This window comes from Macaca thibetana, chromosome 2 (genome assembly GCF_024542745.1).
Source record: "Macaca thibetana thibetana isolate TM-01 chromosome 2, ASM2454274v1, whole genome shotgun sequence".
Lineage (NCBI taxonomy): Eukaryota > Metazoa > Chordata > Mammalia > Primates > Cercopithecidae > Macaca > Macaca thibetana.
This window is the reverse complement of record NC_065579.1, coordinates 148,870,377-148,893,427: the sequence shown is the minus strand read 5'-3', so window position 1 is coordinate 148,893,427 and position 23,051 is coordinate 148,870,377. Positions and strand designations below refer to the sequence as shown.

Sequence of the window (23,051 nt, the reverse complement as noted above, 5' to 3'; positions counted from 1 at the left end):
TACCGTTGGGAACTCAGTCAGTTAAGTCCCTTTGACTCGGTTCTCACCTTCTTAAGAGCAGAAGGGCTATTTAAAAGATAAGACCTTGAGGCCCGGCACGGTGGCTCGTGCCTGTAATCCCAGCACTTTGGTAGGCTGAGGCAGGCGGATCACCTGAGGCCAGGAGTTTGAGAGCAGTGTGACCAACATGGTGAAACCTCGTCTCTACTGAAAATACAAAAATTAGCCAGACATGGTGGTGAGTACCTGTAGTCCCAGCTACTCAGGAGGCTGAGGCACAAGAATTGCTTAAGCCTGGGAGGTAGAGGTAGCAGTGAGCCGAGACCGCACCACTGCACTCCAGCCTGGGTGACACAGCGAGACTCCATCTCAAAAAAAACAAAAAACAAAAAACAAAACAAAACAAAAAAACCCAAAGGAATAAAATATAAGGTCTTGGGTAAGCATAGGCATAGGCGTAGAATAAAGGTGAACCCCCCCAAAAAAATTAAAGAAAAAGAAAAGATAAGGCTTGGAGACACCTGCATTCTCCTCCACCTGAGATACTGTCCACCCTCCAGATCTGCTGAATCATGTGGCCACATGATGCCAACGTTGCTGGCAATGTCCATAAGGGAACCCTTCTGAATATGATCCAGGAGGCAGGCACCATCATCAGCCCCTGGCATGCAATAGCCAGAATGAAGATGCTGCCGGTCACTCTGGCCTGTGTGAAGCACACCAACTTCCTGTGGCCCATGTACATCAGCGAGGTGGCTGATGCCTGTCATCCTAGCACTTTGAGAGGCTAAGGTGGGAGGATGATTTGAAGCCAGGAGTTCAAGACCAGCCTAGGAAATATAGCAAGACCCTATCTGTACAAAAAAATTAAAAAATTACCTGGGCACTGTGGCATGTGCCTGTAATCCCAGCTGCTCAGGAGGCTGAAGAAGGAGGATCCCTTGAGCCCAGGAGTTCAAGGCTGCAGTGAGCCCTGGTTGTTTCACTGCACTCTGGCAAGAGCGACAGAACAAAACCCTGTCAAAAACAAAACAAAACAAAAAAGACAAAACTCTGTCTCACTAATATGACTTTGCTTGTTTTTGAAACAGAGTCTCACATTTCCACCCAGGCTGGAGTGCAGTGGCACGATCTCATCTCACTGCCACCTCTGCCTCCAGGTTCATGTGATTCTTGTGCGTCAGCCTGCCAAGTAGCTGAGACTACAGACATGCACTACCATGCCAGGCTAATTTTTGTATTTTAGTAGAGACGGGGTTTCACCATGTTGTCCAGGCTGGTCTCGAACTCCTGTCCTCAAGTGATCTGCCCATCTGAGGCTCCCACATGCTGGGATCACAGGCATGACCCACTGCACCTGGCCTAATATGACTTTGGTAAGAAAGAAAAGAAAGACCATGGATACAGACTGAATATTTTTCCCCTCCCCACAAATTCATGTTTGAAGCTCTAACCTTCAATGTGATGGTATTTGGAGATGGGGCCTTTGAGAGGTGAGCTCACTCACACATGTGCACTTTCTCTCTGCCATGTAAGGACACAGGAAAAAAGCAGCTGTTTGCGAGGAAGACAGCCCTCATCAGGAACTAAATCAGCTGGCACCTTGATCTCAGACTTCCAACCTCCAGGACTGCAAGAAATAAATTTCTGTTGTTTAGGCCACCCAGTCTGTAGTATTTTGTCATGGCAGCCCAAGCTGACTAATATAACGACCATTAACAGTCTGAAACTGGGCCAGGGACAGTGGCTCACACATATAATCCTAGCACTCTGAAAGGTCAAGGTGGGAGGATCCCTTGAGACCAGGTTCAAGACCAGCCTGGGCCACATAGTGAGACCCATATCTCTATTTAAAAAAAACAAACCAAACCAAACAAACAAAAAGACTGGTCTGAAACCGGGGCTATCCGAGCTGAACACTGAAAGCACTATAGCTACAGCAAAGAAGTAGACTATTATTTAGGGCAATATTATGAGTTCAGTCTCTGGCTGGCTCAGAGAGGAACTGTAAACTCCTCTTTGCCATTGGTAGGCTTTAGGCTACACATCACTCGTGCTGGCGAGACTAGTTTCAAACAGATTCAAAATGGATTGCATATGATTCTAGAGGGTCTAGGGTCATTTAATAAAGGTGCTACTATGCACATGCTTGAAGCTTGGTGAGTTGTTTCTTTAATTCTTATAGCAGATGGTGAATCGGTCTTTGCTGAGAGCCTCATACATTTCAATGGGATGAGCAAAGTAGGTGAGGAAGATAGAGACCCTCATGTGATCACACTCGCTTCATTGGCTGGGACTCTCATCCTCAACATTTCCTTATGTTGAACAGAAATTCACTTTCTATGGATCACATCTGCACTTTGAAGGACACAGAGCAAAGGACCTTCTCTTCCCACTGACAAACTTTGGACTTCTGCTTTTAAGACAAAAACAAACAAATAAACAAAACCCCCAAACCCCACCCCCCACCAAACTCATTCTGGCATATGCCAGTTTCCAGGCCCCATCACCCTGATCAATCTGCACTGATTTGCCAACATTCTTTTAAAAATATGGCGCTACAAATGGAAAGTTCTTTTCTCCAGTGGCTCAGGAAAGACAGTCATGCTGCGTGCATGATGTCTGAGCAAGGCAGAGGGAGAGGGAAATGGAGATGATTTTAAGGAAGTAAGCTAAAAGACTAAAAGATGGCATCAAAGGTGGCATTGAGAGTACAAAGAACTGGGAATCATGGCTCAGATGTAAGATGACTGGGGGTTTGCTATGTCTCCAAGTGGGAAACAGGAAATACAGACCTGGAGGAAGAGTAAGAAATTAGGATGAAAGGTATAATTTAAAGGGTCTTCAGCCTGGATATAGGAAGTGGTGGCGAATTCATTAAGGAATGCGGGAAACTCTTACTGGTGGAATGTCTAGGACAGTCAGGCTGTATCAGATGTTTTCTTGGCATTAGTGTAATCTGATCTTTCCCACGATTTCATAAGGTGGGAATTAACTGCCCTAATGAAGAGGGTGAGGCTGATGAAAGTTAGGTAACTCACCCAGGGCCATCCAACTACTAAGTGGAAGGGCTGGGATTCCAACTTAAGGGAGTTCTCAGGGAGTGTAACAAGCACTTCAAGAACTTGTTCCCAAACCAGTGGTGTCAGGTGAAAATCACAGAGGAGTGGCAATGTGTGAAGGTTTCCCAGGTGGCCTGGAGACTGCAGATTTAATGCTTATGAAATGGAAGTCTACAGTTTGTTGGGAGTCCAGATAACACAGTGTACAGTGGTTAGGAATATAGGCTTTGGAGAGACCTGACTACAAATAACAGCTCTTTCCCTTGCTTGTATGTTCATGGGCAAATTTTTCCACTTCTTTCTTAGTTTCTTCATCTATAAAATGCTATTAATAATACCAGCATTGAAGCATTGTTACAACTAAAATTGTATAGTTTTGTATACCTGTATACAAAACTGTATAGTTTGTATAGAGGTCATCTATATAAGCAAAATTTATGTAAAGTGTATTTTATAGATAAGAAGTGTTGAATGTATATGCATTCAACAAAGGGTAGCTATTTCACTTTTCTTGTCTTGTCTTTTTTCTTTTTTTTTTTCTTTCTTTTTTTTTAAGGCAGAGTCCCGCTCTGTCACCCAGGCTGGAGTGCAGTGACATGATCTTGACTCACGGGCAATCTCTGCCTCCCGGGTTCAAGCGATTCTCCTGCCTCAGCCTCCTGAGTAGCTGGGATTACAGGTGCACACCATGCCTGGCTAATTTTGTATTTTTTTTTTAGTACAGACAGGGTTTCACAACATTGGCCAGGCTGGTCTCGAACTCCTTACCTCGTGATCCACCCACCTCAGCCTCCCAAAGTGCTAAGATTACAGGTGTGAGCCACTGCACCCGGCCCAAGGGTAACTATTTCTTCTGTGCAAATTATTCATTTGTCCCTGGTACTCGACCTCAAGTCTCTTTTTAAAATGAGTAATAGGTATGATGACATTATAATGTGTCACCTTGCCTAGATTGAACTACATTTCCCCAAATTCCCTTCCCGACATGTTTCCAGTTAGGATGGTCCACAGAGAGATTTTTGTGGGAGATTTTGAGGGCAGAAGTGAAGCAACAGTCATTGTGTAGCTCACACACTTTGTCACTGAGTTACTGGCCTGCTTCACTGGTGTGAGCCAAAGCCAGGCCTGCAGCTGCCCCGACTTCTCCTCCAGCATCTCTGACTTCTGGGCCAGGTGTATGTGTTTAGCTCTGCGACAAAAGGTCCCAGCTTCAGCAGGATATCCACACCGTCAAGGTCAGAGCCACAAGGACCGACAGGGCTTGCATTCCCTCCCTGTTGTCCATGCTGGTTTTCTCCCATGTCACCTCCAGCTCTCCTCCAAATGGCCTGCCCTGAGGACTACATATCTTTCTTAGTGAGGGTTGCCAGATTTAGCAACGACAAATCTGGATGGCCAGCCAAATATGAATTTCAGTTTAACATGAAATAATTTTTTATGGTAAGTAGTATGTTTCTCTGAAATTCAAATTTGACTAGGTATCCTTCTTTTTTTTTTTTTTTTTTTTGTCTTTCCTAAATCTGGCCACCCTAAGAGAGTAAGAGAATAAGCATCTTGAGAAAGGTAAGTTTGCTGGGCAGAACCCAGCTGAGGCTGGTGACTGAATTTATGATACCAATTAATACCCAGTCAAGTGCTTTTCTCCAGCAGAGCTTAGCTGCCAAGGTGTAAGTAAGGTGGAAGACGAGCACTGGGTTTATCCAAAGGTGGGATTTTATCAGTTAAGACACACAAAAGAATTTATGGCAGGGTTTCCAAACTTGAGTTTGCAACTGGATCACCTGGAGGACTCCTTATAACAGATTTCTTAAAACAGTTAAAAATGTTTTTGTTTTTTTTTTTTCAGACAGAGTCCCGCTCTGTTGTCCAGTCTGGACTGCAGTGGCGCGATCTTGGCTCACTGCAACCTCCACCTTCTGGGTCCAAGTGAACCTCCTGCTGAAATTATAGGCACCCGCCACCACATCCGGGTAAGTTTTTTGTATTTTTTGGTGCACTTTGAGGGGTTTTCTGTTTTCTCCTGTCCATCTATTATTTCCTCTGTCCTAATTTTGGACTCTGTCCTTCCTCTAATACTGGCATCTGCCTCCCTTTTAACCAGGCAATTTTGGGAACTCTGGTGTCATAAAACTGGTGTTTCTTCTGATTTGTGAGAAGCTAGGCATCAAAACAAGTGAAGGTGGCTGGGCATGGTGGCTCACGCCTGTAATACTAGCAATTTTTAAGGCCAAGGTGGGCAGATCACTTGAGGTCAGGAGTTGAAGACCAGTCTGGCCAACATGGCAAAATCCCGTCTCTACTAAAAATACAAAAATTAGCTAGGCATGGTGGCGTATACCTGTAATCGCAGCTACTCGGCAGCCTGAGGCCTAAGAATCGCTTGATCCTGGGAGGCAGCGGTTGTAGTGAGCCGAGATCATGCCATGGCACTCCAGCCTGAGCGACAGAACTAGACTCCATTTCACAAAACAAAACAAAACAAAACAAGTGAAGGTAACGAGGCCACAACTGGTAATGACTGCTCTGGAAAAAGCATCCAAATTATTACTATGTTTTTCTTCCTTCTGAGAAAGTGACTAGGAGTTGAAAGGGCAAAGAAGGGCCAGACGTGGTGGCTCACGCCTGAAATCCCAGCACTTTGGGACACCAAGGCGGGTGGATCACCTGAGGTCAGGAGTTCAAGACCAGCCTGGCCAACATGGTGAAACCCTGTCTACTAAAAATATAAAAATTAGCCAGGTGTGGTGGCAGGTGCCTGTAATCCTAGGTACTTGGGAGGCTGAGGCAGGAGAATCGCTTGAACCTGGGAGGTAGAGGTTGCAGTGAGCCAAGAATGTACCACTACACCTGGGTGACAGAGTGAGACTCTGTCTAAAAAAAGAAAGGGCAAAGAAGGAAAACTGAGAGAAAGGAGAAAGGAAGCCAGGCTGTTGTTGCCAGGTGAAGATCTTCAGGAGCCAAAATATTCCCCTTAGGAATCTTCATTGCCAAGTCCTTTCTAAATCTTTGGTTATTTCATGGAACAACTCATTTTGTCCAATTCTCAAAGGAATATGGCCTTAAGTGCAAAGGACCTAGACTTTATTAAGTATATACTATATGGTAGTTACTGGACTGTTACTTTCCATGGGAAATAGATGTGCAAAATATGTAAAGTGTTCCATTTATTTTTAAGTGTGTACTTTTTACTTCTTTATGCTTTTATGTATCTTCTAAATTTTCTACAGGTATGATTTTCCTTCACTTATTTTAAACTTTTATTTTGAAATAATTTCAAATTAAAGAAGAGTTACAAAGAGTAGAGACAATTCTCACCTATACCCTTTACTTAGACATCTTACATAACCATGGTACATTTATGAAAACTAAGAAATTAACATCTGTACAATACTATTAACTAAACTACAAATCTTGCTTGGATTTCACTAGTTTTTCCACTTACATCCTTTTTCTGTTCCAAGATCCATTGCAGGATAGCACATTGTATTTAGGGAATTTCTTCTATAATTAAAAAAAAAAAGGCATACATCTCCTCCCTTTCTATGAGGGCATTCCTTACTGTTTTAGCAAAGGAATAAAGAGGAAAGTGTCTTTTACTGACCATGGAGTACAGGGAATACATGGAGATAGACATCTCTTTGGTAAACCCAGAAAGGAGGTAGGAGGAATTTTAAATAACTATCATGAAAAATCCTCATAAAGTTTAATCACACAAAGAAATACGGCCATACGGTGGGTGGGAAAAAAAGATAAAATACCTGGTTTCACGATGTAAAACTATGCAGAACATTCATGGAATAATTTTGACACATAAATCTCTGTATCACATAGTGTTTTCACAAATAGTTTCTTTTTAATTTTTAGGGCTGGATACTTGTATTTTCCTAAGAGGCCTCAATGCGCTCAGAAATGTCACTTTTTAGATTCTACAAAAAGAGTGTTTGGAACCTGGTGAATCAAAATACAGGTTCCAATCTGAGATATTAAACAGCACATCAGAATGTATTTTCACAGATAGCTTGTTTATTGTTTTTAGGGCTGGATATTTTTTTCCTAATAGGCCCCAATTGGCTTAGTAATGTCACTTCATAGAATTACAAAAAGAGTGTTTGGAACCTGGTGAATTAAAACACAGGTTCCAATCTGGCAAAGCGTTTTCACAGAGAGCTTGTTTCTGGTATTTAGGACTGGATATTCATTTTTTCCTTTATAGGCTTCAATGGGCTCAGAAATGTCACTTTGTAGAGTCTACAAAAAGCAGGTTTGGAACCTGGTGAATGAAAACACAGGCTCCATTCTGTGATATAAAATAGCACATCACAAGCCATTTTCACAGATAGCTTGTTTCTAGTTTTTAAGGCTGGACATTTGTTCCTACAAAGCCTCTATGGGCTCAGAAATGTCGCTTCGTAGATTCCACAAAAAGAGTGTTTGGAACCTGTTCAATCAAAGCACAACTTCCATTATGTGATATAAAACAGCAAATCACAAAGAGTTTTCACTGATAGCTTGTTTCTAGTTTTTAGGGCTGGGTATTTGTTTTTTCCTAATAGGCCTCAATGGGCTCAGGAATGTCACTTCCTAGATTCTACAAACGGATGGAACGTGGTGATTCAAAACACATGTTCCATTCTGTAATATGAAACAGCAAATCACAAAGCATATTCACGGATAGTTTGTATCTATTTCTTAGGCCTGGATATTCATTTTTTCCCATAAGGCCTCAATGGGCTCAGAAATGTCACTTCGTAGATTCTACGAAAACAGTGTTCAGCAGCTGGTGAATCAAAAACAGGTTTCATTCTGTGATAGGAAACAGCACATCAAAAAGCATTTTCACTGATAGCTTGTTTCTACTTTTAAGGACTGGATATTTGTTATTTCCTAATAGGACTCCATGGTCTCAGAAATGTTGCTTCATAGATTCTACGAAAAGAGTGTTTGGAATCCGGTGGATAAAAACTACAGGTTCCATTCTGTGATACTAAACAGCACATCAGGAAGTGTTTTCGCATATAGCTTGTTTCTTGTTTTTAGGGCTGGGTATTAGTTTTTTCCTAATAGGCAACAATTGGCTCAGTAATGTCCCTTTATAGAATCTGCAAAAAGAGTGTTTGGAAGCTGGTTAATTTAAACACAGGTTTCAATCTTAGATATGGAACAGCACATCACAAAGCATATTCACAGATAGCTTGTTTCTAGTTATTAGGGCTGGATATTCGTTTTTTCCTAATAGGCCTCAATGGACTCAGAAATGTCACTTTGTAGATTCTACAAAAAGAGTGTTTGGAACCTGGTGATTCAAAACATAGGTTACATTCAAAACATAGGCTGCACAGCATATCACAAAGCATTTTCATGGATAGCTTGTATCTAGTTCTTAGGGCTGGATATGTATTTGTTTTTATAAGGCTTCAACGGGCTCAGAAATGTCACTTTGTAGATTCTACAAAAAGACTGTTTGGAAACTGGTGAATCAAAACACAGGTTCCATTCTGTGATATGAAACAGCACATCACAAAGTCTTTTCACAGATAGCTTCTTTCTAGTTTTTAGAGCTGGATATTCATTTGTTCCTAATAGGCTTCAGTGATCTCAGAAATGTCACTTCGTAGATTCTGAAAAACGAGTGTTTGGAATGTGGTGAATCAAAACACAGGTTCTATTCTGTGATATAAAACAGCATATCATAAACAATTTTCACAGATAGATTGTTTCTTGTTCTTAGCCCTGGTTATTGCTGGGAGCAGGCCCCCCAAAATCTGGCCATAAACTGGCCCCAAAACTGGCCATAAACAAAATCTCTGCAGCACTGTAACAGGTTCATGATGGCCATGATGCCCACACTGGAAGGTTGTGTGTTTACGGGAATGATGGCAAGGAACACCTGGCCCGCCCAGGATGGAAAACCGCTTAAAGGCATTCTTAAGCCACAAACAATAGCATGAGTGATCTGTGCCTTAAGGACATGCTCCTGCTACAGTTAACTAGCCCAACCTATTCCTTTAATTCAGCCCATGCCTTCGTTTCCCATAAGGGATACTTTTAGTTAATTTAACATCTATAGAAACAATGCTAATGACTGGTTTGCTGTTAATAAATACGTGGGTAAATCTCTGTTCAGGGCTGTCAGCTCTGAAGGCTGTGAGACCCCTGATTTCCCACTTCACACCTCTATATTTCTGTGTGTGTGTCTTTAATTCCTCTAGTGCCACTGGGTTAGGGTCTCCCCGACCGAGCTGGTCTCGGCAAGTGGCATCCATTTGTGGGGGTTCAAATCCAGGTTAAAGGGTCGCCGGAGCAATGGTTGGAACAGAAAACTAGCTGGAGGACACGCGAGTACTTTTAAAACAATCCCCGTGGTGAGTAAGAAGGGGAGCTCGGAAGTGTCAAGGTAATAATGGGACAAGTGTAGGGTCTGGTTCATTCCACGTTGGAACTTTTTCACACTGATCATGAGGAGGAAGGAGAGTATAGCGAAGTAACACAAGAGGTTACAGATCATGTTTATTTACCAGCTAACGTTAAAGTGGTAAAGGAAGGAGAGGTTCATACCTACCCTTCTGTACCCCCTCATTATTATTTTGAAGAAAAAGACCCTCCAGACCTTTCTTTTCCAGAGGACACTGGGCGAAAAGTAGCCCCAGTGACTGTTCAAGCAGTGCCTTGAGCGACCACTCTTAGTTCTATTCAGGCAGGAATTCAGCAAGCTAGGTGAGAGGGTGATAAAAGGCTTGGTAGTTCCCTGTTAAGAGTACACCCCCCAGATCAACGGATTGAGCCTTTTCCTTTTAAATTCAGGAAAGCACATTTAGTTGATTATATCAAGGCCTGTGATGGTATCGGAGGTAATCTGCATAAAGCTACTTTGTTGGCACAGGCTATGGCAGGACTGAGAGTGGATAAAGGAAATACTCTGTTTTCTGGAGCTTGTTTTAACTGTGGGAAGCATGGTCATACTAAAAAGAATGTAGAAAAAATCAGCAAGTCAGGCTGCCAGATAGGGGAAAAAAGAAAACTGCTGAGCCTGAAATATGCCCAAAATGTAAAAAAGGAAAACTTTGGGCTAATCAGTGTCATTCTAAGTTTGATAAAGAAGGGAACCCGATTTTGGGAAACGCCATGAGGGGCCCGTCCTTGGCCCCATTCTAAACCGGGGCATTTCCAGGTCAGGCCATTCCCTCACCCCTGTGCAATGTCTGTCCCCTGCCACAGCCGGCAGTGCCACAGTAGATTTATGCTGCACAAAAGCTGTGAGCCTTCTGCCTGGGGAACCCCCGCAAAAGGTCGCAAGAGGAGTCTTGCCAGCAGGGTCCTAAAACTAGACTTTTAGGAAAGTCTAGTTTAAGTACAACTACTACAGGAGTCGTTGATTTAGATTACAATGGGGAAATTCAAATTGTTATATCTACTTCTGTTCCCTGGAAAGCAGAGCCAGGAGAGCGCATAGCACAGCTCCTGATTGTGCCGTATGTGGGAATGGGAAAAAGTGAAATTAAATGAACAGGAGGATTTGGAAGCACAAATAAACAAGGCAAAGCAGCTTATTGGGTAAATCAAATTACTGATAAATGCCCTACCTGTGAGATAACTATTCAGGGAAAAAATTTTAAAGGTTTGGTAGATACAGGAGCAGATATTTCAATCATTTCGCTACAACACTGGCCATCCGCGTGGCCAATTCAACCCGCTCAATTTAACATAGTTGGAGTTGGTAAAGCCCCTGAAGTATATCAAAGTAGTTATATTTTGCATTGTGAAGGGCCCGATGGACAACCTGGGACTACTCAATCAATTATAACTTCTATACCTGTAAATTTATGGGGAAAGTATTTATTACAATGGGGAGCACAAGTTCTAATTCCAGAACAATTATATAGCCATCAAAGTCAACATATAATGCATGAAATGGGGTATGTCCCTGGTATGGGACTAGAAAAAAAAATTTGCAAGGTTTAAAAAGTTCCCGCCAAAGATTAGGATATCATTTTTGATGGCGGCCACTGTTAAACCTCCAGAACCTACACCTTTAAAATGGTTAACAGATAAGCCAATTTGGATAGACAATGGCTGTTAAGTAAAGAGAAACTAGAGGCTTTAGAGAAATTAGTTACTGAACAATTAGAAAATGGGCACATAGCTCCAACATTTTCCCCGTGGAATTCTCCAGTTTTCGTAATTAAGAAAAAAATCAGATAAATGGAGAATGTTAACTGACTTAAGAGCCAGCAATTCGGTTATACAACCTATAGGAGCATTACAGCCAGGATTGCCTTCTCCTGCTATAATTCCAAAAAATTGGCCTTTAATAGTCATAGATTTAAAAGACTATTTCTTTACTATCCCTTTAGCTGAGCAAGACTGTAAATGGTTTGCATTTACAATTCCTGCGGTAGACAACCTGCAGCTGGCTAAGCACTTTCATTGTTTTACAGATGGGTCTAGTAATGGGAAAGATAATTATTCTGGCTCAAAAAGCAAAGTTTTCCAGACGCCCTATACTTCAGCTCAAAAAGTGGAGCTTGTAGCTGTAACTGAGCTATTGACTGCTTTTGATATGCCTATTAATGTGATTTCTGATTCTTCATACATGGTTCATTCCACACAGTTAATTGAAAATGCTCAGTTATGATTTCATGCAGATAAACAACTCATGACTTTATTTACTCAATTGCAAACAGCAGTTAGGAGTAGAATGCATCCTTTTTACATCACTCACATTAGGGCTCATACACCACTTCCAGGACCTTTGACTGAAGGGAATCAAATGGCTGATCACCTAATTGCTACTGCAATATCTAATGCTAGACACTTCCACAATTTAACCCATGTTAATGCCTCTGGTCTCAAACACAGATACAGCATTACCTGGAAAGAAGCTAAAGCTATTATCCAGCGATGCCAAATGGTACATTCCTCATCTTTTACAGGAGGAGTTAATCCTCGAGGTCTGGAACCTAACTCTCTTTGGCAAATGGATGTCACACATGTTCCATCGTTTGGGAGACTAGCTTATGTACATGTATGTGTGGACACCTTTTCTCACTTTGGGCTACATGCCAATCAGGACAGTCTTCTGTCTGTGTTAAACATCACCTTTTGCAGTGTTTTGCAGTGATGGGCATTCCAGCTTCTATTAAAACAGATAATGCCCCAGGCTCTACTAGCCAAGCTCTAGCTACATTTTTCTCTATGTGGAATATTAAACACATTACCAGTATCCCATACAATTCTCAAGGACAAGCCATAGTGGAAAGAATGAATCTTTCCCTGAAACTGCAGTTGTAAAAGCAGAAAGGGGGAGACAAAGAATATGGAACCTCACAGATGCAAATGAACCTAGCATTATTAACTTTAAATTTTTTGAGCCTGCCCAAAGGCCAGATGTCATCAGCAGCTGAACAGTGTCTACAGAAACCAGCTGCAAAGACAGAAACAGAACAACTGATTTGGTGGAGAGATCCAATAACAAAAAGTTGGGAAATAGGTAAAATAATAACTTGGGGTAGAAGTTATGCTTGCATTTGTCCAGGCCAAAATCAGCAGGCTCTTTGGATACCATCAAGACACCTGAAACCTTATCATGAGCCAGATGCTGAGGAAGAGACTCCGGGAGGACCCCAAGGACCCCCCAGTTGCAGCCATGTCAAGGCTGACACTGAGGAGGACCCCAACTGTCATGAGCAACATCCGTCGAACATAGCCACCCACCTGGGGACAGATCAAGAAGCTGTCACAGATGGCAGAAGAAAACTTGAGGAAAGTGGGACAACCAGTCACGATGAGTAATTTAATGGTAGCTGTGATAGCGGTTATCATTACTATGAGTATTCCTTCAATAAGGGCTAACACAGAGAACAGTTCTACTTACTGGGCATATTGATCAATCTTGGCTGGCAATAATGCCTAGATGCAATTACTCTATGACACAGTTACACATGCTTTTTGATCTCACTATTTACCATAATAAATCTGCTCCTATAATTGAGGCATACCTCCCTCAAAAACCTATTTGTAAACAGGATTAGACCCAGTCAGAAATAATGAACATACTTGTTTAGGAAGATTGCTTTGCAGAACAGGCAGAGGTGCTGCACAACAATTCCTATGGAATCATTATTAATTGGTCCCCTAAGGGGATGTTTAGCTTGAATTGCACCTCTCAGTCTGCATGCCACAGTTACACAATGTTCAGATGATCTGAACCAAATGGTCAGATGGTAGATATAATAAGAAGTACGGCAAGAGTTCCTATTATCTGGAACCATGGCGGTATAGTGGCACCTCAACCTCATGATATGGCCCACTCTAGGAGCTAAACACAAGGATTTGTGGAAACTATTAATAACTCTTAATAAGATCAAAATTTGGGAAAGAATAAAAAAGCATTAATTAAGGCACACCGGACCTTAATGCCAGGAACTGGAGTGCTTAAAGGAGCTGCAGACAAATTAGCAGCTAGTAACCCATTAAAATGGATAAAAACACTTGGAAGCTCTGTTATTTCAATGACTGTACTTTTAATCTGTGTTGTTTGTCTCTGTATAGTCTGCAGATTCAGATCCTGATTCCTGCGAGAAGTAGCTCACTGTCACAAAGCTGCCCTCGCTTTTATTGATTTGCAAATCAAAGGGGGACATGTTGGGAGCAGCCCCCCAAAATCTGGCCATAAACTGGCCCCAAAACTGGCCATAAACAAAATCTCTGCAGCACTGTAACAGGCTCATGATGGCCATGATGCCCACGCTGGAAGGTTGTGGGTTTATGGAAATGAAGGCAAGGAACACCTGGCCTGCCCAGGGCAGAAAACCACTTAAAGGCATTCTTAAGCCACAAACAATAGCGTGAGTGATCTGTGCCTTAAGGACATGCTCCTGCTACAGTTAACTAGCCCAACGTATTCCTTTAATTCGGCCCATGCCTTCGTTTCCCATAAGGGATACTTTTAGTTAATTTAACATCTATAGAAACAATGCTAATGACTGGTTTGCTGTTAATAAATACGTGGGTAAATCTTTGTTCGGGGCTGTCAGCTCTGAAGGCTATGAGACCCCTGATTTCCCACTTCACACCTCTGTATTTCTGTGTGTGTGTCTTTAATTCCTCTACTGCTGCTGTGTTAGGGTCTCCTCGACTGAGCTGGTCTCGGCAGGTTATTCTTTTATTCCATAAGGCCTCGATAGGCTCAGAAATGTCACTTCACAGATTCCACAAAAAGAGTGTTTGGAACCTGGTGAATCAAAACAAAGGTTCCATTCTTTAATGTAAAACAGCACAGCACAAAGTGTTTTCACAGACAGCACCTTTTTAATGTTTAGGATTAACATTAAATATTCGTATATTCCTGTAAGGTCTCAATGGGCTAAGAAATGTCACTTCATAGATTCTTCAAGGAGTGCTTCAAATTTGGTAAATCAAAACACAGTTTCTGTTCTGTAATATGACCCAGCACATCACAAAACATTGTCACTGATAGCTTGTTTCTAGTTTTTAGGGCTGGATACTCATATGTTCCAGTGAGGCCTCAATGAACTCATAAATGTTACTCTGTAGATTTTACAAAAAAGTGTTTGGAACCTGGTGAATCAACACACAGGTTCCATTCTGTGATATGAAACAGCACATCACCAAGCATCTTCCCAGATAGCCCCTTTCTACTGTTTAGGGCTGAATATTCATATGTTCCTATAAGGCATCAATGAGCTCAGAAATGTCACTTCATAGATTCTACTAAAAGAAAGTTTGAAACCTGGTGAATCAAAATACAGCATCCATTCTGTAATATGAAACAAAACATCACAAAGCGTTTTCCCAGATAGCTTGCTTCTACTGTTGAGGACTGGATATTCTTTTTTCCTAATAGGCTTCAGTGGGCTTAGAAATGTCAGTTTTTAGATTCTACCAAAAGAGTACTTGAAATGTGGTATATCAAACACAGGGTCCATACAGTGATATGAAACAGTACACCACAAAGAGTTTTCACTGATAGCTTGTTTCTAGTTTTTAGTGCTGGATACTTGTATGTTCCTGTAAGGTCTCAATGGGCTTAGAAATGTCACTTCATGGATTCTTTAAAAGAATGCTTCAAACATCATGAATCAAAACAGTTAGTATTCTGCAATAGGAAACAGCATATCATAAAGTATTTTCACTGATAGCTTGTTTCTAGTTTTTAGGCTGGATATTCAAATGTTCCAGTGAGGCTTCAATGGACTCATAAATGTCACTACGTAGATTCTACAAAAAGAGTGTTTAGAACCTGTAGATTCAAGACACAGTTACCATTCTGTGATATGAAACAGCACATCAAACAGTGTTTTCACAGATAGCTTGGTTTTTGTTTTTAGTGATGAATATCTGTTTTTTTTCTAATAGGCCTAAATTGGCTCAATAATGTCACTTCTTTGATTCTACAAAAAGAGTGTTTGGAAACTGGAGAATCAAAACACAGGTTCTGGTGGGCATGGTGGCTCATGCCTGTAATCTCAGCACTTTGGGAGACCGAGGTGGGTGGATCACAAGGTCAGGAGATCGAGACAATCCTGGCTAACACAGTGAAACCCAGTGTCTACTAAAAAAAAAAAAAATTAGCCAGGCGTTGTGGTGGGCACCTGTAGTCCTAGCTACCCGGGAGGCTGAGGCAGGAAAATGGCATGAACTTGGGAGGCGGAGCTTGCAGTGAGCCGAGATTGTGCCACTGCGCTCCAGCCTGGGCAACAGAGTAAGACTCCATCTTAAAAAACAAAAAACAAAAGCCCACAGGTTCCATTCTGTGATATGAAACAACACATCACAAAGCCTTTTCACAGATAGCTTGGATAGTCATTCATTCCTGTAAAGCCTCAATAGGCTCAGAAATGTCACTTTGTAGATTATACATAACAGGTTTTGGAACCTGGTGAATCAAAACACAGGTATAATTCTGTGATATAAAACAACACGTCAAAAAGGGTTTTCACTGATAGCTTGCTTCTAGTTTTTAGACACGATATTTGTTATTTCTTTATAGACCTCAGTGGGCTCAGAGATGTCACTTTGTGTAGATTCTATGGAAAGAGTGTTTGGAATCTGGTGAATCAAAACACAGGTGCTGGCCGGGTGTTATGGCTGACGCCTGAAATCCCAGCACTTTGAGAGGCTGAGGTGGGTGGATAACTTGAGGTCAGGAGTTTGAGACTAGCCTGGCCAACATGGTGAAATGACATCTCTACAGAAAACACACACAAAAAATTAGCCAGGTGTGGTGGCAGGTGCCTGTAATCCAGCTACTTGGGAAGCTGAGGCAGGAGAATCACTTGAACCCAGTAGACAGTTGCAGTGAGTCGAGATCATGCCACTGCACTCCAGCCTGGGTGACAGAGTAAGACTTTGTCTCAAAAAAATTCAAAAAATGAAAAACAAAACATGGGTTTCATTCTGTGATATTAAACAGCACATCAGAAAGTGTTTCCACAGATAGCTTGTTTCTTGTTATTAGGGCTGGATTTTTTATAGTAGGCCCCAATTGGCTCAGTAATGTCACTTTGTAGAATCTACAAAATAAGTGTGTGGAACTTGGTAAATTTAAACACAGGTTCCAATCTGAGATATGGAACAGCACATCACAAAGCATATTCAGAGATAGCTTGTTTCTAGTTTTTAGGGCTAGTTGATGTATGTTCCTGTAAGGCCTCAATGGGCTCAGAAATGTCACTTCATATATTCTCCAAATAGAGTGCTTCAAACTTTGTGAATCAAAACACAGTTTCCATTTTGTATATGACCCCACACATCACAAAGCATTTTCACTGATAGCTTGTTTCTAGGGCTGGATATTTGTTTTTTCTTAATAGGCCTCAATGGGCTCAGAAATATCATTTTGTAGATTCTACAAAAAGAGTGTTTGAAACGTGGTGAATCAAAACGTAGGTTCCATTCAGTGACATAAAACAGCACATCTCAAAGTGTTTTCACTGACAGCTTGTTTCTAGTTTTTAGGGCTGGATATTCTTATGTTCCTGTAAGGCCTCAATGGACTCAGAAATGTCACTTCATAGATTCCTCAAAAAGGATGTGTGGAACCTGGAAAATACAACATCCATTCTGTGATATGAAACAGCACATCAGAAAGTGTTTTCACAGATAGCTTGTTTCTAGTTTTTAGGGCTGCATATTCATTTTTTCCTAATAGGCCTCAATGGGTTAAGAAATGTCATTTCATATATTCTACAAAAAGAGTGTTTGGAACCTGGTGATTCAAAACACATGTTCCATTCTGTGATACGAACAACACATCACAAACTGTTTTCACAGAGAGCTTGATTCTACTCCTTAGGGCTGGACATTTTCATGTTCCCGTAAGACCTCCATGGGGTCAGAAAGGTCACTTCATAGACTCTACAAAAAGAGTTTTTGGAACCTGGCGAATCAAGACACAGTTTTCCTACTGTGATATAAAACAGAACATCAAAAAGCATTTTCAGATAGTTTTGTTCTTGTTTTCAGGGCTGGATATTTGTTCTTTCCTAATAGGTCTCTACCAGCTCAAAAATGTCATTTATTATATTCTACAAAAAAAGTGTTTGTGATCTGGTGAATGAAAACACAGGTTTCATTCTGTGATATGACATCACAAAGCATTTTAATAGATAGCTTTTTTCTAGTTTTTAGTACTGGATATTTGTTTGTTTGTGTAAAGCCTCAGTGTTCTCAGAAATGTCACTTCTTAGATTCCACAAAAAGAGTGTGAATCAAAACACATGTTCCATTCTGTGATATGAAATAGCAAATCCAAAAGTGTTTTCACTGGTTGCTTGCTTCTGACTTTTAGGACTATTTGTTTTTTTCCTAATAGGCCTCAATGGGTTCAGAAATGTCACTTTGTAGATACCACCAAAAGAGTGTTTAGAACCTGGTGACTTAAAACACAGGTTCCAATTTGAGATATGGGATAGCACATGACACAGTGTTTTCACAGAGAGCTTGTTTCTAGCTTTTAGGACTCAATATTCATTTTTTCTTTGTAGGTTTCAATGGGCTTCGTGGAGTCTACAAAAAGCAGGTTTGGAACCTGGTGAATCAAAACACACGTTCTATTCTGTAATATGAAATAGCAAATCACAAAGCATTTTCCCAGAGAGCTTATATCTACTTCTTAGGGCTTGATATTCATTTTTTTCCTATAAGGACTCAATGGGCTCAGAAATGTCACTTGGTAGATTCTACAAAAAGAGCGTTTGGAATCTGGTGTATCAAAACACAGTTTTCATTCTGTAATAGGAAACAGCATATCAAAAAGCGTTTTCACTGATAGCTTGTTTCTAGTTTTTAGGACTGGGTATTTGTTTTTTCTTAACAGGCTTCAATGGGCTCAGAAATGTCACTCTATCGATTCTACAATAAGAGTGTTTGGAATCTGATGAATAAAAACATAGGTTCCATTCTGTGATACTAAGGAGCACAGCAGAAAGTTGTTTCATAAATAGCTTGTTTCTTGTTTTTAGGGCTGGATATTAGTTGTTTCCTAATGCGTTCCAGTTGGCTCAGTAATAGCACTTCATAGACTCTGCAAAAAGGGTGTTTGGAACCTGGTGAATTTAAACACAGGTGGTTTTTTTTTGTTTTTTTTGTTTTTTTGTTTTTTTTTTCAGTTACAAGGTTTAATAGAGTGAAGACAGAGCTCCCATACAAAGGGAGGGGACCCGAAGAGGGTAGCTGTTGCCAGCTCGAATGCCTGGGTTTATATCCCAATCCTTGTCCCTCCCACTGTGCTCTCAGGAGATAGATGATTGGCTATTTCTTTACCTCCCGTTTTTGCCTAATTAGCATTTTAGTGATCTGATTGTTTGAGTGTGAGCTAAGTTGCAAGCCCCATGTTTAATGGTGGACGCAGTCACCTCCCCAGCTAGGCTTAGGGATTTTTAGTTGGCCTAGGAAATCCAGCTAGTCCTGTCTCTCAGTGCCCCCTCTCAACAGGAAAACCCAAGTGCTGTTGGGGAGGTTGACTGACGACTGCTCTGCTTCCTGCTGAATTGGGGTGTAGTAGGGATTGTGCAATTGAGATTTCCTCGGGAAGGGTGCCTTTCATGTCATTAACATTGGAGCATAGGCTAGCAGGCTGGTCCAGGGGTCTGTGGTAGATCTTAGCTATGGACTGTATCTGGGGCTCCATTTGAAGAACGATTTGTAGTTTTACAGCTTCAATTCTGGGAGAGACAAACTTAACAAGGAGGTTAAAGATACAGGGACTGAAATGTATGGCCTGCAGTATAGGGGATTATTTCTTTGGCACACTTCACAGGCCCTGACTATCTGCTTGATAGTTTTGAAAAGGCCTGGTCCAGTAAATAATAATTTGGCTATCTGATGGGTGCTATCAATGCCTAAGTGGAAGGTTTGGTGAAGGATTTTAAGTAATTTCTATTGGTTAGTTGCAGGCAAAAGTATTTTTCCTTCTTTGGAGGCTAGCCATCTGTGGGGGAGAAAAGTATGTCCTCGTGAGGTTTCCTATTCTATTTTTCTTGCTGAGCACTGGGGCTTGGTTTCCCAGAGGGGATTACCCCATACTAGGGGTCCTTCTATAAGCATTTCTGATGGAGGGTCCTGTCTTGCGGCTCTTTTTACTTCAGTATCCGTTTGGCGGTTCCCTTCTATTTCTCTTTTCTTTTCTTTCTGATGACTCCAGCAGTGTAAGGCTGCCACCTCTTTAGGTTTCTGTACAGCCAATAATAATTTCCTAATGGCTTCCTGATGTTTGACAGGTGTTCCCTCGGAAGTTAGGAATTCCCTTTCTCTCCATATTTCTGCGTGGGCATGGAGGACTAGGTAAGCATATTTAGAGACTGTATATATATTTACCCTTTTTCCTTCTCCTAATTCTAGTGCCCGAGTGAGGGCTATTAGTTTTGCCAGCTAAGCGCTAGTTCCTGGAGTGAGGGGATCATTTTCAAGTATTCCATTATCACTGACCACTGCATACCCCACTTTTCAAAGTCCTTTTTCTACAAAGGAGCTTCCATCAGTATACAAGCTGAGGTCAGGATCAGTCAAGGGAACCTCTAAAAGGTCCCCTCGAGCGGCATAGTTTTGAGCAATTACTTGTTGACAGTTATGTTTTATCTTTTCTTTATTGTCTGGAAGAAATGTGGCTGGGTTAAGAGTTGCACAAGTACACAGTCGCAGCCCTGGTCCTTTACGTAATAGAGCCTGATATTTAAGTAAACAGTTGTCTGACAGTCACAAGTCTCCTTTAGCAGTGAGTATGCCGTTCATATCATGAGATGTCCACACAGTAAGATCTCTTCCCTGTATCATTTTAACTGCTTTAGATACTAAGACTGTTACTGCTGCCACTACCCATAAACAAGGAGGCCAACCCTTTGCCACTACATCAATTTCCTTACTCAGGTATGCCACGGGTTGCAAGCTTGTCCCTCGGACCTGTGTAAGGACTCCTAGAGCTATTCCTGTTTTTTTCTGTAAACACAGGTTTCAATCTTAGATATGGAACAGCACATCACAAAACATATTCACAGATAGCTGGTTTCTAGTTATTAGGGCTGGATATTCATTTTTTCTAATAGGACTCCATGGACTAAAAAATGTCAATTAATAGAGTCTACAAAAGCGTGTTTGGAACCTGGTGAATCAAAACACAAGTTCCATTCTGTGATATGAGACAGCACCTCACAAATCATTTTCTCTGCTAGCTTGTTTTCAGTTGTTAGGGCTAGATATTAATTTCTTCTTAATACTCCTCAATGGGCTCAGAAATGTCACTTTGTAGATTCTACAAAAAAGAGTGTTTAGAACCTGGTGAATCAAAACACAAGTTCCATTCTGTGATATGAAACAGCTCATAACAAAGCGTTTTCACTTATAGCTTGTTTATAGCTTTTAGGGCTCGATAATCATACGTTCCTGTAAGGCCTCAATGAGCTTAAGAATGTCACTTCATAGATTTATCAAAAAGAGTGCACAAACCTGGTAAATCAAAACATAAATTCCATTCTGTGATATGAAACAGCATATCACAAAGTGTTTTGACAGATACACTGGTTCTAGTTTTCAGGGCTGGTTATTCCATTGTTCCTGTGGAACCTCAATGTGCTCAGAAATGTCACTTTGTAGGTTCTACATAAAGAGTGTTTGGAACTCGGTGAATTGAAAAACCGTTCCATCTGTGACATGAAACAGCACATCACAAATGGTTTTCTTGCCAGCTCTGAGAACTAAAAACAAGCTAGGTGAGAAAACAATCAGAGCTGGATATTCATTTCTTTTTAATAGGCCTCAAAGAGCTCAGAAATATCACTTTGTAGATTCTACAAAAAAGGTGTTTGGAACCTGGTGAATCAAAACACATGTTCCATTCAGTGATACAAAACAGCACATCACAAAGTCTTTTCACAGATAGCTTGTTTCTAATTTTTAGGGCTGGATATTCGTATGTTCTTTCAAGGTCTCAATGGGCTTAGAAATGTCACTTCAGAGACTCTTCAAACAGAGTGCTGCAAACCTGGTGAATCAAAACACAGTTTCCATTCTGTAATATAAAACAGCACATCACAAAAAATTTTCACAGTTAGCTTGTTTCTAGATTTTAGGGCTGGATATTCAATTTTTTCTCTATAGGCCAAAATGGGCTCTGAAATATCATTTAGTATATTCCACAAAAAGTGAGTTTGGAACTTGGTGAGTCAAAACACAGGTTCCACTTTGTGATATAAAACAGCACATTGCAAAACATTTTCACAGATAGCTTGTTTCTACTTTTTAGGGCTGATTATTCACTTTTTCCTATCTAGCCTCAATAAGCTCAGTAATGTCACTTTAGAGATTCTACATAAAGCATGTTTGGAACCTGATGAATGAAAACACAGGTTCCATTCTTTGATATAAATAAGCACATCACAAAGTGTTTTCACAGGTAGCTGGTTTCTAGTTCTTAGGGTTGTATATTCATATTTCTTAATAGGCCTCAATGAGATGAAAAATGTCACTTTGTAGATTCTACAAAAAGTGTGTTTGGAACTTGGTGAACCAAAACACAGGTTCTATTCTGCAATATGAAACAGCAAATCACAGAGCGTTTTCACTGATAGCTTTGTTCTAGTTTTTGGGACTGGATATTTATTATTTTTTAATAGGCCTCAATGGGCTCAGAAATATCACTTTGTATATTCTACAAGAAGAGTGTTTGTAACCAGGTGTGGTGAATCAAAACACAGGTTCCATTCTGTAATATTGAAAAGCACATTGCAAAGCATTTTCACAGATAGCTTGTTTCTACTTTTTAGGGCTGGATATTCATTTGTTCCTAATAGGCCTCAATCGGCTCAGAAATGTCACTTTGTACATTCTACAAAAAGAGTGTTTGGGACCTGGTGAATCAAAATACAGGTTCCATTCTGTTATAATAGAAAGCGCATCACAGAGGATTTTCTTTTCATTTCTTTTTTTTCTTTTTTTTTTTTTTGAGATGGAGTTTCACTCTTGTCACCCAGGCTGGAGTGCAATGGTGCAATCTTGGCTCACCGAAACCTCCACCTCCCTGGTTCAAGTGATTCTCCTGTCTCAGCCTCCCAAGTAGCTGGAATTACAAGCATGCACTACCACGCCTGGCTAATTTTTTAAAATATATTTTTAATATATTATATTATATATTATAATTTTTTATATATTTTTTAGTAGAGACCAGTTTCACCAAGTTGGCCAGGGTGGTCTTGAACTCCTGACCTCAGGTGATCTACCTGCCTTGGCCTCCCAAAGTGCTGGGATTACAGGCATGAGCCACTGTGCCCAGCCTCGCAAAGGATTTTGAAAGACAGTTTGTTTCTAGTTTTAGGGATATAGATATATATATATCTAGATATTCTATATATATCTATATCTATATATATATATTTAATTTGAGATTGAATTTTGCTCTATCACCCAGATTGGAGTACAGTGGTATGATCTCAGCTCACTGCAACCTCTGCCTCCTGGGTTCAAGCAATTCTCTTTCCT

The 23,051-nt window shown here is 40.9% G+C and overlaps 1 long non-coding RNA gene across 3 annotated transcripts in view; it reads right to left on the bottom strand.

Annotated features, from left to right (window-relative positions):
• Positions 1–23,051, bottom strand: part of LOC126949182 (uncharacterized) — an 86,554-nt gene that overhangs the window by 6,908 nt on the left and 56,595 nt on the right. The window contains exons 2-4 of one of the 3 annotated variants that reach the window (XR_007723597.1): positions 1,455–1,630; positions 1,264–1,371; positions 880–1,017 (exon numbers count right to left, since the gene is read on the bottom strand). This is a non-coding gene — a long non-coding RNA (uncharacterized LOC126949182). Of the gene's footprint in view, positions 1–879; positions 1,102–1,263; positions 1,372–1,454; positions 1,631–23,051 lie in introns of those variants that run through there. The other 2 variants (XR_007723598.1, XR_007723596.1) reach the window with 2 other exon arrangements.